Below are 19,035 nucleotides of genomic sequence, written 5' to 3'. Positions count from 1 at the left end.
CTCTCCATAGAGGAGAACAGTGCTGTATGTACAGTACTCATTCATGCATCTTACAGTACTTAGTCTTTGGAAAGGATCGTGAAAGATCCTTTCCAACGACAATTATTGCATGTGTGTACCCAGCTTAAGCGGTGGATATAGTAATTATAGCAGAGGTTCCCTCACGCTAAAAAAGGTCAAAAAACAGTGCACTATACAATTACCAACAATATGTAATATAAAGACAAACCAAAGCAAATCATTTTAACAAGTCTCAAATCTGGCTCTCGTACCACATAAATGATGGAAGATTTAAAAGAAATTGTACCATCACACTTTATAGTGAACAGTCTGCCTAACTTGGACAATCCGCTCCAAAGAATGCCAAAGTGAAGTGGGTCTCCCTATTCTCAATATGATAACATTCAAAAAATACTTAAAAGAAACGAATCACCATGTAGTTGATTTGGCAAAGGATAGTCCTGGTTCAAAGAAGTTATATTAGCTCTTGAAGCATCCACAAACCCCACACAGCTGTATGGCTACAACGGCTCAAAAGCCATCTTCAACAACAACAAAAAAACAAAGTTCAAAAGCAAGCATCTAAAAAAATTTATGTTTTCTAATGTTCTGGATCCAAAACAAAGAAACTTATAGCTGCTATATCACTTTAGGGAAGACCGTCAAGCTGGTGAAGTCTTCAAGCAAAGTTCTTTGACCACGTTCTTTCATTGTGGCAGATTTTAAGGACACCTGTCAGTATTGGCACCAGCGTTTATCCATGTACACAAGATTTAACACTGCGTGTAGATAGCTTGCCCAAATTAGGCCAACCTCATCTGCATTGACATCAGTGCTTACAATTTTGGAATCCAAATGGACAGAAATAGCTCTATTGCAGTCCACTGTATACAAACACTATCTGCAAGACCTTGTGTGGATGAAGGCCTGTGTTGTAAAACAAGACATTTAATACACACATGCAATAGTGCTATATGTACACATGGTGTCATGGGATGACAAGGATTACTCAATCTGACATAAGAAGAAGAAAATAATTAATCAGCATAAACTCCACCGCAATAACGTACCATGCCTCTGTGAAAGAGCCAACCACACATATAGCCCATATGTAAACATTATTAAAATAAATGTGAACAGATACAGCAGAGCTATCTATTACAGGGGCACAAGCAGATCTCCTTCAAACAAATCTTTAGGTATACAACTGCATACAGATACATACAGATGGCCACTATCTTGGGGAAGATGTAGAAATGGCCTGAGAAGAATCCGTATTGCTTCCCTGCTCCCAAGAATGCTAAGGAAGGAATGAAGCGGTTTAGTAGGGCCTAGAGATCTACAAATCTTCCGACAGGGCAGTACATTTTTGGACATTTGTCACTTTAAAATTCTGACATGAACTCCAAATTCTATTTTACAGATATTAATCAGTTCCCTTAGCACAAACTTCTCCTTACAAGTCATAACCTTCTACATTTCTGGTAGTGTGTGTGCTGCCCCAACTAATCCACCCCTCATCTCCCTAATAGGTGAGCAGGAAACATCAACACCTGTAATGGGTACTGAATAGCAAATTGCATTTAATGGCACCCTTGCATCCTCTGTAGCTGCTGCAGCACTAAGCAGAGACATATTGGGATTTTACCAGCACTTTAAACCTTTGGATTTACAAGCCACTGGTAACCGTGCCACTAGTCTCTGGCTGACAGCACTTGAGTAATTAGCAAGTTGTTTCTGCAGGAGCTTGCAAACCACATGAAATGGACATTAATGCACCACTGAAACTCTCCTATCATTAGTTGCTTTCGCTTGAAGAAGAAGTATGCAAAGACAAGCAGATATTGTAGAGTAAAAAAGAAGTAGGAAAAAAAAAAACAAAACAAAACAAAAAAAAAACACAAAGCTTGCTGATCCCCACTGCATAAAAAAACTGCTACCAGCATGAACAAAGAACAACATTTAAAATAAATGTGTGCAACATAATGTAAGTGTAAGGAGAAAATTATGTTGGGTGATAGAACAAATATGAATTTCTGGTAGCCCAATCCTTCTATAAAATAATAAAAAAAAACTCAAACAACACTGTAGTCAGCTATGGTAGGTCTGCAGATCATAAACATGCATGCTTAACAAAAACATTACTAATGCAGGTTTTATTGGAGGCTAAAATCATAACTGGTGTCCGTGGAATTCTAGGAGGTAATGATTAACATCCTGTCTGGACAAGCATTGTACATACATACTAAGTTGTAATGTTTACTCTAAGTCATGGGCTAAAGCAATATGATGTGCCCTGTGCTGACCTCAATTATACCGCAGTGTGTTCAGAACATTAAAAGCCTATATACATTGTATGCTTACTGCAATAACAACTACAGGAGTTTGGCTTCATCATTCAACATGCCAAAGCAACCTATGGAAATTGAATAAATGAAAAAGGCTAAAACAAACCAACATAGAGTGTGCAAACATTAGTCCATGGCATGCATGGACTGCTCAAGCACAGGTGAGAAATACTTTACATGTTAACCAGCGTGCAAAGCTACTTTCCTCTTTTGCAGATAACATTCTTGTCAGTAAATCCACTGAAGGTGATACCAGACTCCCATGCCACACACACACACACACACCATTTTATTACTGCAGTTATATACACAGAACAAAATTGAAAGAAATAAAAATTCAGCTTTTGCAATCTTCCACATTTGCTGGTAGAGATACTTCATCTGGAAAATCCTATTTAAAAAAAAAAAAAAAAAAAAAAAAAAAAGGACAACACCATCATCAAGATGATCACAACCTTTAATGTTTTTTGGGATTCATTTTTGAAGCAACAAACATGTCTGTTTATTCAGGATTAGAATGATGTTTGCACATACTGCAGGCCTTAAATCTATATAGCCCATTTTTGGCCAAAGCTTAAAGTTATTCTGCTCTTACATTGCCCTTCCCCTGTTCCTCCCTCGACCCCATCCCATCTTAATCAACCATCAATTATGTTAGATCCAGTGACATCATCACTATGCAATGCAGGCAAATCATGGCTAGCAAGTGTTGCTGCTGGAGAAGTGTACATAGTTTTCTGAAAACATCACAGTACTCATCCTAAAAGCAAACCTAAACTAAAAATGTTACCTTACATAAATAGGAGTGGGAAGGGAGAGGGCTAAAGGATGCTTGACATCATCTGGAAATAAATGAGCTGAGATGTGACCATATGCAGCTTCTAATGTACACTGGGCATTTCACTGTGTTCAGTGAAAACAAACAGCCATTTCAGACCAAAAGAGGAGACTGTAAAACTGCAAAACTGTAGGTACAGCTAGAGATTTGCCTTAAGCACGTGTGGGGGGGGGGAGAAAAGAAAAATAAAGCAGTATTGCTGGTTGTTAAGCATTTTAACATACAGATGTTTTGTTGTATAACATTTCGGTGTGATGCAAAACTCTTTAACATAATTTAAAACTGGTGTAACACTAAATAACACTAAATTAACACTTAATATTAACAAAAAAAATAATGAATATGGCATGGGCCAAAACTTCCACTGGTGGAAAATCCTCGAGGTCCAGTATTTGACCAGGAATTATTGCAATGAATGTCCGATTTACAAATTGACCCCTTAATGTCGGCAACAACAGATAAGCTTCTATAGGGAAGGGAGGAATGTTAAAAAAAGTGAAGTGTTGTAATGCTAACACCTTGTAAACAAAACATGCAGGATATCTTCTGCACAACCTCTGTGACCCCTGACAAGTATATTTTTGTGTCTCTGTAATTGGGGGTCAGGAAAATAGTCACAACAACTGCTCAAGGGAGCTTTGTGCAACTAAACATTAGACTACAATCACACCTATAAAAGGTAACATGTTCCCTGCAGTTTACAGCAGCATGCAGCTTTGTGGGTAATAATATTATGTGGACTATAAATTATAATGCAAAGATGTGAAAGCCACAGATTAAACTACACATGCAACCAGACTATGGACAATAAACTATTTCCATTATCTTCACAAACCGTAAATGAGCTTTCCCACAATCCCTCATTGACAACTCTAGATAATTTTAATGTGAAGTTAGTAACTCTCAAAGATTAGAACTATTGCTTTAGGTTTTGTTTCAGTCAGTTTAGACGCATATATGCTGGTTGTTTACATTAGAAGCATGGAACATTTATTTTAAGAAAAACCATAGCTCAGAGAGCTGCTCAAAACAAACATTAGCTATTTTTCTAAAACAGTGTTTTTTCCTTGTGCACTACAAAGGCTTGGCTATATGGGGTCTGACTTGACCAAAAGAGTATCTAAATTTGAATATTCAGTGCGTACATAAATAAAATCATTTAATCAAATGATGCTTTGCACATACTGGCATTGACGGAATTACTGGTGGTGACTGAATGGTAGTCAAGCAAATGCTATAAAACAAGTATAAACTATAAAACATTTAAAAGTGCAAAACAAACTATAAAAAAAACAAGCCTCACACAATGGCATGTGGTACTCCTTTGTTTTAGTAACAACAAGCCCTTTAACTCAATTCAAACCTTGCTTTGCCGCAGTTCTATTAATGCACTTTTATTGTTTATTATGAGAAAAAGAAACCAGAAAACAAAAAAAAAAAAACCTAAAAATGAGGAACAGTAGATTACACAGGGACCCTGTGTACAAATAACTCATCTGATTACACTGAGGTTAAACAATGTTCTAAGGATGAGAAAGTCATTTAAAAACAAGAATCTAAGGCTGAAATTGGACACACTAAGCAAGTCAGAATTACGAGAGAGTTAAACAGAAGAAATGCAGTCAATATAATAACCTTATTTGTGAAACCAGGGACATTGAAAAAATGTAACTACAAGATTGACCACAGCACTTACATGCACATAAGAAAAGGGGACACACACAAAAAACCAACTATAAATATTTGGAATATTAAAAAGATATGCAAGTCTCAACTATGACTTTTTCCCCATTTGATCCTCTTTGGTATGTTTCATTAGTAGAATATATGCATGCAAAGTTTAGATTTTCTGACAAGTCCACTGAGCAATCAGGCAAGAAAGGAAGATTATTGCAGGATGGCCATCAACTTTCCCTTTCTGCAATACCAACCTGCCTGTCACATCCCGTAAACTGGTCTGAAAACAAAAATCTCCATTCTGTAAACTATTTATCACACTATCACCATATAATTGAGAGGAAGACTGTGTGACAACCATGGCTTCCCACACGGATACACTAGAAGAATGTATATATTACACACTTTTTGTGGTGGGGGTTAGATAAGCTTCACATATATTTAAATACAACTGCACCAGTATAAATTGACTTCCAGCGTTCTCCCCGGGCACACCACCCAGAAATTTTAGGTAACCACCCGGCTGTTTTTTGGGTGGTTACTGAAAAGTTGCGTAACAATACAGCGGCTGCCACCCACCTACAGCTTCTTCCCACCCAGCTTAAAAAAGTTCCAGGAAGAACACAGACATCACTCAAGTCACTTCTAATATTCCATACAAGAGCTCTTAATTGTTTTGTCTGGAGGATCGAAGGTAACCTCAATATTTACATTTGTCAGACATACAGCATCTACAAAGTTGTAAGGCATGTTGAAGTCACATATTAGGAAATGCCATTTCTGGAAACCACGGCATGCTTTATGTTACCAATCTACTTTTGTTCTTTTTATTAATCACTTCTTGCTATTGCTAGAGGAAGTAATCTGCTCTTTGTCCTTTTTAATGTTATCACACCTAAGCAGCATTATTACCTATAAAAACTAATGAAGGAACTTTAGAAGATGGAAATTTCCACAGCTTTGGTTTGCATGCTGTAGAAGTTACTATACAGGTATGTTTTGCAATAATAAATAAACATTGTTGCAACAGAACAGTATATCATTACAAACACAAATCTATGTGGCTATGGCTGCAGATCTCTATCTGAAATTATTAGTTATTGGCCATTATTTTGATTCTTTGTGTCCTTCTTCTGGGAAAGTATTAAACAGATAGCTTTTTGAAGGTTTGTGCCAAGTTAAAGACTCAAAATACAAACCATCAGGTCAGACAAGAAACTAGTGCTTTTTAGAAGAATATTTAATTGAAACCTAAAACTAAAGCCAAACAGGTCTTGTCTATCCAGAAAACATTGTTCCAGAAGTCTTGTGGTTTGTCCAACCTTGCACACCTAAGCTGTGCTTTTATGTCCACCTTTCTGGAAAGAAAGAGCTTTCTCCTGGCAACACTACAAAACAAGCCATACTTGTCCAGCCTTTTCCTAATAGTACTGTCATGAACATTAACATTTAACTGGGGCCTGTAAAGTCAGAGATGTAGATCTGACTTGGGGGTGAATTTGCTAGGACATACACCCCTGGGAAGGTTGACATCTGTCTTCAGTGTTTTCCACTTGTAAATCGTTCTCACTGTAGAATGATGGACCTTAAATTATTTTGAAATGGCCTTATAACCTCTCCCAGATTGAAGGGCAGGAACAAATGAAATGTCATGCTTTATCATTCATATGAGGTTGTATTTGCATAATTCGGGACTGCTAAGGGCCAATTTTTTTTTTGTCCCAATATGCAAGAAAAACTTAGACTTAAAGAGGCACTTTCAAGATTTTATCTCTTAAAAAAAATGGTAACAGACACAAAAACTGCTCACAAAAACAAAAACACACACACACATTGCATGATACCATGCAAGGAAAGTCAGAACCACCATCAATGAACTAGACATAGGTGCCACACTTGCACACAATAAGATGGGCTGTATGTATCTGCATGTTATTAGAGCTAAATCTGGGGATGTCTACAACAGCAAAAAAGGCAACTTCAGATTTCAAGGCTTTTACAATAACCATACAATTTAAATATAACTGGATAAAGCTTGTACCATGCTTCCAATAGTGTGGGGGAAACATATGTAAAGAACTACTAATTTTATATGAACTCCAAATTGCTTTGTGTATTAAAAAAAATTTAGCCGTATGGAACATGCACAAAAGGAAGGAAGCATATGCCCCATTCTTGCCAACAAGTTGATCTGCAGGTACTCAACCGAATATTCAAATGTCTCCTTCAGAACAGACTACTAGGCTCAGTCCTTACCCAGGCAATTCCTACCTGTCAAATGAGTTATGTGCTCATTTGACAGGTAGACTGACACTTCTGTAATAAGGATGAGCTTTTCTCATTCTTGTATACTTTGAAGGAGTTTAGGTCCTACATGGGCTGCACGGTGGGTACTCTAGCCTTTGCTGGACTGGGATCCCAGAGTCTAACCTCAAACAGGACGCTCTCTGCATGGAGCAGCAACTAAATACACAGTTAAGTAAAAAGGCAACAGGGGACTAGTAGCACAGAGGAGAGGAAGCCTACAAAAGTTAATAAGCCAAGCACTTCAATAGCTTTCTTTCCCGCCTAGCCAAATAAGCATTTACCAATTTAGGAGGTGAGAGGGACAACCTTCTGCACAGGTAAATTTTTTCCATATATACTTAAGTATAAAACAAGATATTTTTTATTTCATTTTTTTGCCCATCAAAAGCTATTAGAAAATAAATACGTGTTTATACTGTTACCTTGTCACATGTCCTGGAACACCATTGCTTGTCTATTGCAAAAAGAGTTTCACTGATCATAGTGGTTGGAGACTCATGCAGTTATTAAAAAGTGTTTGTTACACACTTCACATGTCACACAGCTGGACAACAATCATCCACAAAAGATCATGTGCATGGGCAAGTGTCCCATCATAACCAGCTAGCAACATACCCTGTACATTTTGAAGGCAATACACAGACCCAGTGTGATGCAATTCAAAGACTTTTGACAAAATATTGGAATATGTGTTGTAATGGACTTTAATGGGCTATATGTTGCTTTACAGATGCTAAAAAAACAAAACATGTAATTTTTCACACCATAACATGTTACAACAAGGTCCAACTATAGAAAGAGCACTTATTCGGCAATGTAACCACAGCTTACACAACCACTGAGGTACGCTGTACAGGGCCAACAGTGCTTTCTTAAAACCCAATTTCCTTTTTATTTTAATCCATTACTTTCGAGGCTTTTTAAGTGATGCCAAGATAAAACTAAAATGGGACAGAAAATTGAAGAACACAGAAAAGCAGAAAACAAAACAGTTCAATATGTTGTCTACCCTTGAGTGTATTAAAGCAGCTAATGGACTGAAGCACCAGAGGATTTAAACATTACTTTCAACATCATAGGATAAGCCGCAGAAGGTTTTGTTATATTATGAAAACAGCTGGTCTATTTGTTAACCAGCTAAGAACTATCTTGCCTACAAATAAATAAATACATAAAATACATGAGACATACCGGTAGCACTCACTCTCCAAAATCGGTTTACAATTTAAAAAGGACAAATTGTAGTTTGTCTGTGCAAGTAAGCATCGCAGTCAAGTTCTGTTGCTATAAGTACACAGATTTCAGCCCTATTTTTCCATTGGGTGGCCCATTTTTATGGCAGCATCTAGTCTTTAGTAAAGCATGGTCCATGCAAAGGACCAGACTATGATGTTTTTCTTGAAAAACCCTGTGTTCTCCCCAGTCCTATTTAGCTGGGCGCACCACCCAGCTCAGTTCAGTGGCCCCCGCTCAAGGTGGGCTTTGTATGGAGTGGAGAAATAACAGCCTAGAGTGAAGCAGTGCTGGCGAGAACTATAATATACTTTTAATACATTTTTCACATCTTGCCTGCCCACTATTTGCCCACCCGACTACAGTCTTCCCCCCAACTCAGCTGAAACAATTTTCTGGGAAACCCTGTCACCTGCATGTTATAGCTGCCCCCTCCACCATGTGATATGAATTTAAATAAAGCAGAAAAGAGAAGTTAAATAAAAAAAAAATGAAATCTCCACCTACGTACACCTATGAACCACACATGTAGGAAAATAACTACACTACACATTGAGTATTATGGCGCACTGTGCGGTAAGAGCAGCAGGTCAACGGCCATCATGATCAACTCTGAAATGTTGACCTGTCAAATGTTTTGAAGCATTGCCTATGGAAAAGTTTGGAGTATCCCACTTTAATGTTATTCTTAGCACAAGATTTTTCAAGGCTTTATACATTTGGGTAAAGATAAATGCATTTTTATACACCCTGAATTTATCCACACCCCATTTCTCTTTCTTTACCCTGATCCAAATTATTCACCCTCCCCTCCACAGATGCCTACCAAAATACCAAGCTCCTGCTATCCATCACATGGACTACTTTAATACATGGCTGCTACCTCAGCACAGAGGAGCAGATAAGTACTGCAAAAGAAAAAAAAAAGACTTGGGGCCTTTAAAGCTGTACCTGATAAAATACAAAATTTGATGTAAATTTTTATTTTACACTATTTTATTTATAACACAGTCCATGTGTACTCAATAAAGTTTCTGAACAATTTAAAGGTTAATACCATTATCCTTTTTTTTCCACTTCCTCTAACCTAACCTTTGCTGCACTTGCACAGATTGGCCATCAAAACACGAAATTCTAAATTAGTATAGGCTACTGTACATGCATGGATAAAAACAGTCAAGTTTGTACTTACCTTGAACTCCAGTTAAAAGAAGCCAGGTAGCATAGTCATAGAAAGACAGAAAAAAAAGTAAATTAGGTGCAAAGCGGGATCTAGATCTTACAGGATAATAAACTGCCCAAATAAAAAAATATATATATATGGATGGAAGTTTAACACTCTTTATCTGCCCTGGTGAACATAGTGTCAAACAGAAAATGAAGAAAAATCCAATATTTTACAGTTGTCACTAGAAGAGGGACATCTTCCATTGGAATTACTTTCCATCCCAAACGTCTAAAGATAATTTCTTCTAAGCATTTATTCACACTTCTCCTTACCTGTTCACTCGTGTAAAGGCTGTACATGTTTTTTTTTTTGGTTTTTTTTAGTAGGATTCTATATAAGTGAATATCTGCTATATAAAAAAATAATAGTGTTGATAATGTATAGATAAATGGTGTCTAGGAAGCACCATAAATGTACCCTTTGCCTTGAATTCCTCCTGAAAAGAACAGTGCAGTTACTTGTATCTGAAGATGCCTAGAACTCTTTGCTTAAAGCAGAACTAAACTTGTTGGTGGGTGGTAAGCTTTTGCCATAATCAGTAAGTATGCACAGAATACTTGGTGATTATGGCACAAACCTCCTTTGTGCTGTCGCCCTACAATGACAGGTCGCCATCTTCATAGCAAACTCCCGTGGAGAGGGCGATCCTGTTCATAAATTGGATGATGTTATGCATGGGCAGGAGTTACATTATCGCTGACAGCTAGATCTGTGTGCAGCGCCGAACGATACACCACATAGTTAAGCAGAAACAAAAAGCCACAGGGTTAGGATGTGCACACGTCATGGCTTATCGGGCGAGAATCTGACGTGTACAGAAGATGCCCGACACCGTTCATGGATCTGTCCAAACAGATCCATGAACAACTGCAAAAGCAGTGTTCATCTGTCAGTCTTGTTGCTGGAAATGATCTTTCAGTGACGAAAATTGAGCATGTCTTCACAGCCCTTGTTATTTGACAAAGAGACATTGCATGCTCTAATGCTTGTCACTCATTAGTACCATCGGCACCGTCACTGCAGGCAGAGGCTGCAGGTGAACAGAACAGCTGATCTCAGAATAGCCCATCTGCAGAATGGCATCCCAGCAGCAGACTTTTTGCCCCCCCCCCCCCCAAATTCCAGACCTTCTTCAGGTGTAAAAATACATGAAAATGCTTGCAAAAAGGCTTGCAAAAGTGTTTGAAGTAGCACCAAATCAGGTTTATGCAGGCAGCAAACTGCCCCTGGGTGCTATATGAAAAATCTATGGCAATGCTATCAAATATAATGAAGTTACCAACCAGTAAAAAAAAGACAACACACTACCTTCTTGGTTGGTTGGTGAGCTTAGGCATGGAGCCTTAGCATTGTGGAAGGAGTGTGGGTGGAGAAGAAGTCAGGAGGGGATGGCAAGGTCAATACTGCCACAAGACGGTCACTTCCATACATATTATAGATGTTACATTTTTATTTTTTTTGTATACCAAAGGAGACCAGCATTCTAGTGCAAGCGAGAATAAATATCGAATATTAAGCCTGATGTTAGAGTTTAAGTACACTTTTATCCCATATATATATATACCTGCAGCACAAGATGTCAAGCTCTTCTGCCTCGACTGCTGGTCTAAAATATAGTTTTGTGGGGTCATTGCTATGCTGCTCCCTGTTCTCCCTACCTTGAACAAGAAGTAGCTCTCACACAGAGACACAGTACAGAACAAGGTATGACAAATCAGTAATGAAGGAAGAGGGGACATGATTGGGGAGGGAGAGCACAGATTCTAGAGTAGTTACTCTAAAATTCAGATTGTGTTGACCTTTACTTTTGCATGTGAAGGAAACATGACAGCCAAGGTTTTTAAATCAATAATTTGTCCCAAAAAAAAATGGAGGATATTGGTTTCCATGTTACATGTTTGGTCAAGATTCCTAAAAACAAAAGCTTACGTTCTGAAGCAATAATAAAATAGGAATGCAAAGGAGCACACAAGTACTGATTAATAAAAAGGGAACTACCAATGAATGAACAAAATTTCCCTGTGTAATGAGTTCCAGCAAAAGGTGGCTTGACATCCGGAGACCGTTTGCAATGGGGATGACCTGTGAATAGCAGCATGTGTAAAAGTTTAGGCTAAACCTGTCTGACTAGAAACACAAAAGCTGCCATTACAGACTTTTTTTTTTCTTTATGAATGATCAACACCATAGCCATTATTTGTATCCCTCATTTACTTCTTCATTCATCAATGAAAAGGATCAAAAGTAGCAAGTACCTAATAAGCACATGCTTCGCCAAGCAGTAATCAGAATGACAGCCCAGAGCCTGTACCTTTAAAAACAAATTAGCTTCCTTATTTCTGACAAATGGCTCATTCTAAGTTCAAAACTCTAACAATAAAGCATTAAGCAGCACAGAAAAGTACCTTCCTTTGTGCTCTGAAACAATTATGTTCCTTCAGAAGTTGCTAGGGGTTCTTTAGCAATTCTTCTCAGGTCAGTTTAGGTGACACCAATGATTCTTTTGGCTATCTGTAAGGGGGACGTTCTTCACACTACCCAGTAATGTAAAAAGCATTCTTCAAATTACTATCATGTTAATATACTGTGAGCTGTATAAAATATTAAGATATTCCCTGAAGACTTCCTAAAAGTTTTTCAAGGAGTTCCTTCATGTTATAAAGGTTGGTGTAAATGTTCAGCATCTGCAGGCAGTGCTTTTACCACATTTGTACATTGTTCCCGATGTTGTCGTGCAGTTACATAGAACTAGATTATATCCATCTTTGCAAATATTTTCTAAAACTCAAAACACCGTAAACCTAAGAGAATTACACAAAAAAATGCTACCATATAACAATATATAAAAGGTGTTCTCTTTAGGTTTAATATGTTCCATTTACCCCCTTAGTATATACATTGATGAAACCCCAGACATCTTAAGGGAAAACACTGGGAAAACAAATAAAGATGAAATATAAAGAAAAAGCAGGGGTTCCCCACACAGAACACACAATCAAATCCTATTCTCATCAATCTACATAACCTGGGCCTACCCTACTTTGTGTAGGAGGAATTTATACCACCAAAGAATTATGTTCTGCTCTTTCTGCAGAATCAAACATCTTCAAAGAAAGTGTGGAGTCCTTGGAGGAGAGGAGAATCCCCCATTCTGTAAAATCCACAGAGACTGCCTAAAACATGAAATCCTACAGGAGGTAATGCTCTTTAAACCATCTGCTTTATAGAATGCCTTTGACTGAGTGACTTTAAACCCCCTCACCAGTTTTGTTTACCTGTCTTTACAGTTTGTATACAAATTCCTACTCCTTTACAGCTGTCCTTGCACTGGAAAACCCATATTGTTCCAAATGTAAATATTGTTTTTCTTTAATAGTAGATTTTTTATTTCAATAATTTAGTTAAACCCTCCCTGTCCTCATGACAAATGCAGCCTTGTTGGGCCTAAGCCAGCCAACAGAACCTCTCCTTGTTGGAAAAACTGGAAAAATATATGAGTGTTCTCTAGGTTTGTGTTTTTTTTTTTTTTTTTTTTTTTTTTTACACACATGGTAATACAGCACATTGGTACATTGGTAGAGCATGTTAGCACTTGTAGTTTCACAGTGACCTAAATGTCACAGTTCACAAATATGTTGTTCTGTACTGTGCTGTGCATTGCAGATTAAATTCTGATGAACTAAAACCTTGGAATTCCTGACGTGCACAGATGACATAAACTGCATCAGCCCAGTCATACAGAGGAACAAAGACACAAAATAGCACATGTGGAAACAGGATGGGGGATGCAGTGTTTATCACAGTGTGCCTTTAGCTCTGCCAACATTATGCTAGCTTACACTTGCTGGTTTTCATTTACAATACAAAAAGGGATATTAAAATAGGCATTTACGCAAAAGGAAAAAAAAAAATCATAGAACACCATACTCCTCCACAATGATGCACTTGCTTTACAATTTTTCTTTTTACAAAAGCTACCTCCCCCTTTCAAAGAATAGTGTTAATATTAAAATTGCATGGAAAATAAATGCAGGAATAGCATGCACTCTGGATTGAAACTGTTCATATGCACTGAAAGAAAAAAAAACCCACATATACAAAACATTTCACTTAACACCTACCTTATTTTTATGTACTTAAATGACCTTAGACTATGTACAAACGTCAGATGATTCTTGTCAGATTACACTAGGGAACAATTTTAAACAAATTTTTTGTTGACTTCAATTTTTAAGCTCTATTACACTAAAGTAGGTATGCAGATTCTCAAAGTGGTTAGTTTTCTTCTATCACGTCAGGTTTTTTCTACCACTTATATTAATGTGATTACTGTAGCGTGGATTTGTATAGGCTATTCATTTACACGCAAAACAGTGTGGTCAGAGGTTGTGCGCTGCACTACGTAGTGATAAAGCAAAATTTATTTTTCTACTTACACACGTATTTCCTTTCTTTCAGGTCATGTCTGGCTCTGCCGTTTACCCTCTTAAGTGCCTAAACAACCCTGATTTATTTTGTTATATCTGTGGCAGTGTCACTATTCCCAGTCAAAGGGCGAACATCAGCACATTTGTAGAGCAAGCCTATTTGGCATATTTCTAAGTTGAACTTGGTGATCAAGATAAGTCTTGGGCCCCTCATAAGGCCTCATTTTAGTGACTGTTACTTTTGTATAGTGAAAACGTCAGGATATAACAAGAAAAAAAAAAATGTAACATAATGTACCTTAGTCTACCATCGGCTATACGCCCAGTGGCTCATTCAGATGAAATCCCAGTGCAGGTTTTCGTTACACTAGCCTCTCTTGAAAAACATGATTATGGTGATGAACTAGGTGACGACAATGATGAAGAGTTTGAATTGAAGAGGACTCTGTTCCTAAGGGATTCGATCAGCATGAGTTGAGTGATTTGGGACTATCCAAGAAGGTTGCATCAAGACTGCGTGAGAAAAGCTTACGTGAAAAAGGAACAAAAGGTATACTTTGGAACCAGAGAAATTGCAGTTCTTCAGAACTGACAGTGGCTTTGTGTATTGGCATAACATACCTGGTTTATTAAAGGAATTGGGAATTCCAATTCTATAACTCAACTGAATGGCGATTATTCATTGATAGCTCAAAACAGAGCTTAAAGTGTGTCCTCCTTCACAATGGCAATAAATTTGGGTCAGCCCCAAGTGGACATTCAGTTTCTCTTTGTGAAGAATATGCAGACATATAGAGTCATTGAGTTGTTCCAATATCACCAACACAATTGGGTCATCTGTGTTGACCTTAAAATGGTATGCTTCCTTTTAGTTAGCAATGCGGATACACCAAGTATCCCTGTTATCTGTGCATGTGGGACAGCAGAGCTTGTGACAGGCACTGGGTGGAAAGGAATTGGCCTCCAAGATCTGCCCTAAAGCACAGAAGCACACAAGCAAATATTTACACAGAAATTGTCTAGAAACTCTTGGGAGAGCTACAAAATGCATGAGCATCAAGGTGCATTATCTGCATAGCCATTCTTCTAACTTCCCGGAAAACCTTGGTGCAGTCAGTGATGAGCAAGGTGAACGATTCCACCAAGATGTGAAGGTCATGGAAGGAAGGTATCAGGGTAGATGGGATGTACATATGATGGCTGACTATTGCTGGAGCATCCGGCGGGATTGTCCTAACACTAAACACTCCAGGAAAAGCTATAAGCGTAAACAAAATGAACAAAAGAAATTGAAATAAACAGTACATTCAAGTGATTTTATTATTTTTTTTCATTGTATGTAAAATTTGTATGTTTTTTTACAAAGATGGAAGGTACCCTGTATTATAAAAACTGGACGTGATAGCAAAAACTGGGGTCATTTCTGGATTCACCAGCCAAAAATTAGTAAAAAAAACAAATGTAAGATCTAACTCAACAAAAAATGCGTTGCCCAGTGTTATCACTTCAGGCTAGTATTGAACCAGAATCTGACGTGTGTACAGCGCTCGCCCGACATCGTTCATGGATCTGTCCTGGCAGATGCATGAACAACTAAGGACTGCAATACAAGTGAAGGGGAAAGAGTGCAGCAGGGTGCCGCCTGCTAGTTGTCCCCACTTCCCTCTTCATAGAGCAGAACAGCAATGTACGTACAACACTCGCTCATGCATCTTTCGGTCCAACTGCCTGACACGTTTTGATCTAAAAAACAGTATGCACATTTCACTAGTCTTGTGTGCACCAGACATATATACCAGGTACCTCATTACATTTTTTCTGATGTACCTACTTCAGTGAAGTACGATATGAGAGATCTGAATGACAGTAAAGAAAGACCTGTGCAAGTTTTCAAACTATCAGCATGTAACAGTCTCCTAGATGGTAAGGTCTTTGGGGCAGGGTCCTTTCCTCCTCCTGTCACTGTCCACTATTTAATTAACAACTCTGCGTAATATGCTGGCGCTATATAAATCCTGTTTATTAATATTAATTTAATACCAGTCAGCAATGATGGCCTAGGCTGCACCGATTTTTTGTTTTCTTAAAGTAAAAAGTCATGGACTGAAATCTTCAAGCTTTATAGTAGCAAACTGCATAATGTTTTTTCATTCAATACATTGTTACTTTTTAACAGCCCCTCCTCTATGGCAATCCCGGCCTATGGTCTCTCTACAACATTCAGTACAGTGTGATAATTTGCAGTGTCTTTCCAGCCGCTTTATATAAACAAGGCATGTCTTCTTGGCACCACAGCACGGAGTTAAGATACAATGCCACTCATTGATTTTTGTAATCAATCGACAATAGATACCTTTTAAAAACAAGCTTTTAACACTGTAAGCTCCTGAATATGGTGATCACTTTTACAAGCCCATTCTGAAAAAGCTCAGCTAAAATGAATTGCTGAGACCTTAGTTTCAGCATACTCAATGCATTTCCTGGATAACGGTCAGCTAAGTGGGTGCTGACATGTTTGAATGTTGAAGAGAAATCACTTCAGCAAGCTGATTTGGCAGCATTTCCAGCAATTTAGTAATATTTTTTTTAGAATGACATCGCTATTGATGACCAGATGTCATTATGATCTGGAGACCAAACAAGCCGTTGCAGTGGGTGTACTCCAGCGGTTTTCCAGGCCTGAAGAAATTCAAGACCCCAAAGTCAAAAGGAAAAGGTCATTGCCATGTTTTTTTGGGATAAGAAAGGTATTTTGATGACTGACTTATCTATAGAACAGCCAAACAGTTCATGCAAAATACTTTGAACTTGGAAGCTCAGAAAGAAAAGGCTAGGTACAAACAATAGTGTTTAATGCTCTGTGGTGTATCATGTTCACACTTAAGCTGCGTACAAACGTCCAATTATTATTGTTGTAAATGAACGACGAACGACCGATTGACCAAAAATCGTATTTAAAAAAAGTGACCAACGACGCCGACAAACGAGGATAGTCGTTGGAAATGAACGAGCGGCTGATCCGATTGGACGACCATCGTTCACCATCTATCGTGTGTACGGTTGTTCAGTGATCGTGCATGTTCCGAGCATGCGCGATGAACGAACGTTCGATACAGGCTGTATTGTGTGTATGAGTGTGTGTGTGTGTGTGTATATATATATATATATATATATATATATATATATATATATATATATATATAAAAATATAAATATATAGCTATTGGTTCCAGCGCAGTACTTCATCCTGTTTGTTCCAGTGGAGTTCTTCATCCTGTTCCAGCGCCATCGGTGGGCCATCGGTGTGCAGCCTGGAAGAAGCGGACAAGGATGCCGGGGAAGGTACACACAGGGATGCTGGGGAAAGCCTTAATGAGACTCCGGAGATATTCAAGACACCAGACCAGGTAAGTTATTTAAAAATATTTTTATTATTAAATTTATAAAAACACAGGCACAGCTAAATATAGTAAAGTATAAAATATATAGTACAGATTTTTATTGCAGTCCTACAAACATTGTGGTGTACAGACTATGTCATGCGATCCTACCATTCTACTGCTCCAGTAGTGTTGTAGTAGTAGTAGTGTTGTACTCCAAGTACTTGCTTTGGTTTTCTTTAAGCCAACACAGAAGCATTCTGAGGTACTGCAACCTGTAGATCCACTAGACCAGTGAATTGATTACTGCTTTCACCCGGTGCGGCTGTAGTAGAATCTTGCTCCATTAGAGGACCAAATGATGCACTGCAATTATTGCGGCGTAGAAAATTATGTAGCAAGCAGCAAGCATAAACTACCTTGTCAATTTTGTCCATGCGGAGATTGATAGCAGTATGGAATATTCGAAAGCGATTTGCTAGTATACCGAACGCATTCTCAACCACCCTCCTAGCACGAGATAACTGGTAATTATTTTTTCTGTTTGTATAAGTTTTTGTTGAGGATAGGGTTTTAACAGGTTTTCATGTAAAGCAAATGCTTCATCTGCAACAAACACAAAGTTCAGTCCCTCCACAGTTTGGCTGTTTCTAGGTAGGTGCAGTTGCTTGTTGATCAGCTTCCTGTGAAATGGCGTAGCATCCAAAACCCCTCCATCAGACATGCGCCCATTTCTTCCTATGTCCACTAAAACAAATTCATAACGGGCATTCACTATTGCCATGAGCACGATGCTGAAAAACCCCTTATAGTTATAATATTACGATCCACTGTCTGCCGGTGGGGTAATTCTTACATGCTATGCTTCCCACCAATTGCTCCACCACAATTTGGGAAGTTCCATAAATCTTGAAATTCTGAAGCGATGGCCAACCATTCCTCTGGTGTATTAGGAAACTGAAAGGAGAACATAGGAAGGATTTTATATGCATAATAATATGTTCTGTTTATATGTTCTATTTATTTTTCTTGCAGACTTCCTCTTGTAGTGAACCTGCAGAGAGCTCACCTGCTGCCACAACATCCACTCCGATAAGTTCCAACCCAAAAAGGGGTCAGAAAAGAAAACATCAGGAGCTGGAAAAAAAAAGGAAGCTTTCAAGAAAGCCATGTCCATAATAAATGAAAAAGAGGATCACTTGGATGGCTTTGGATTCTATATTGTGTCAAAACTGCAGCAGATGAGCCCAGAACAAGCAGGTGCTGTGGAGATTATCATGACAGATTTGGTGAACAAAGGGATGATGAACCAACTAAACCCACAAAACCCTACCTATTCTTACCCCTATCCATACCCGCAGCCTCACCCTTCACCCGTACAAACTCCACGCCACCAATATGAGTATCATCACTACCCTTCCTCCAGTACTCCAAACCAGTACAGTTTTGGCAATGAAAGCCTCCATTTCACTGATTTATAGTGGGGGTGTGTCACAAATGTTAATTGGTTTTATATTGTTGTTAATATTGTTAAAATAGTTATGATTTGTTTCAATGGTTATTTATACTTTTTAATTGGCACTTTATTACATGCACT

General features: G+C 38.2%; 1 protein-coding gene across 2 annotated transcripts in view; it reads right to left on the bottom strand.

Moving 5' to 3' along the window:
* PDE7A (phosphodiesterase 7A) overlaps nt 1-19,035 on the bottom strand; it is a 51,728-nt gene that overhangs the window by 23,746 nt on the left and 8,947 nt on the right. Inside the window, exon 1 of one of the 2 annotated variants that reach the window (XM_072411111.1) lies at nt 9,596-10,696. The exons of the other annotated variant lie outside the window; for it this stretch is intronic. The gene's annotated coding sequence lies outside the window, so the exon portion shown is untranslated. Of the gene's footprint in view, nt 1-9,595; nt 10,697-19,035 lie in introns of those variants that run through there. 2 annotated transcript variants of the gene reach the window in all.

Source organism: Pyxicephalus adspersus, chromosome 5 (assembly GCF_032062135.1).
Source record: "Pyxicephalus adspersus chromosome 5, UCB_Pads_2.0, whole genome shotgun sequence".
Lineage (NCBI taxonomy): Eukaryota > Metazoa > Chordata > Amphibia > Anura > Pyxicephalidae > Pyxicephalus > Pyxicephalus adspersus.
Note: the sequence above shows the minus strand (reverse complement) of the source record. Positions and strands in the feature narration are given on the sequence as shown.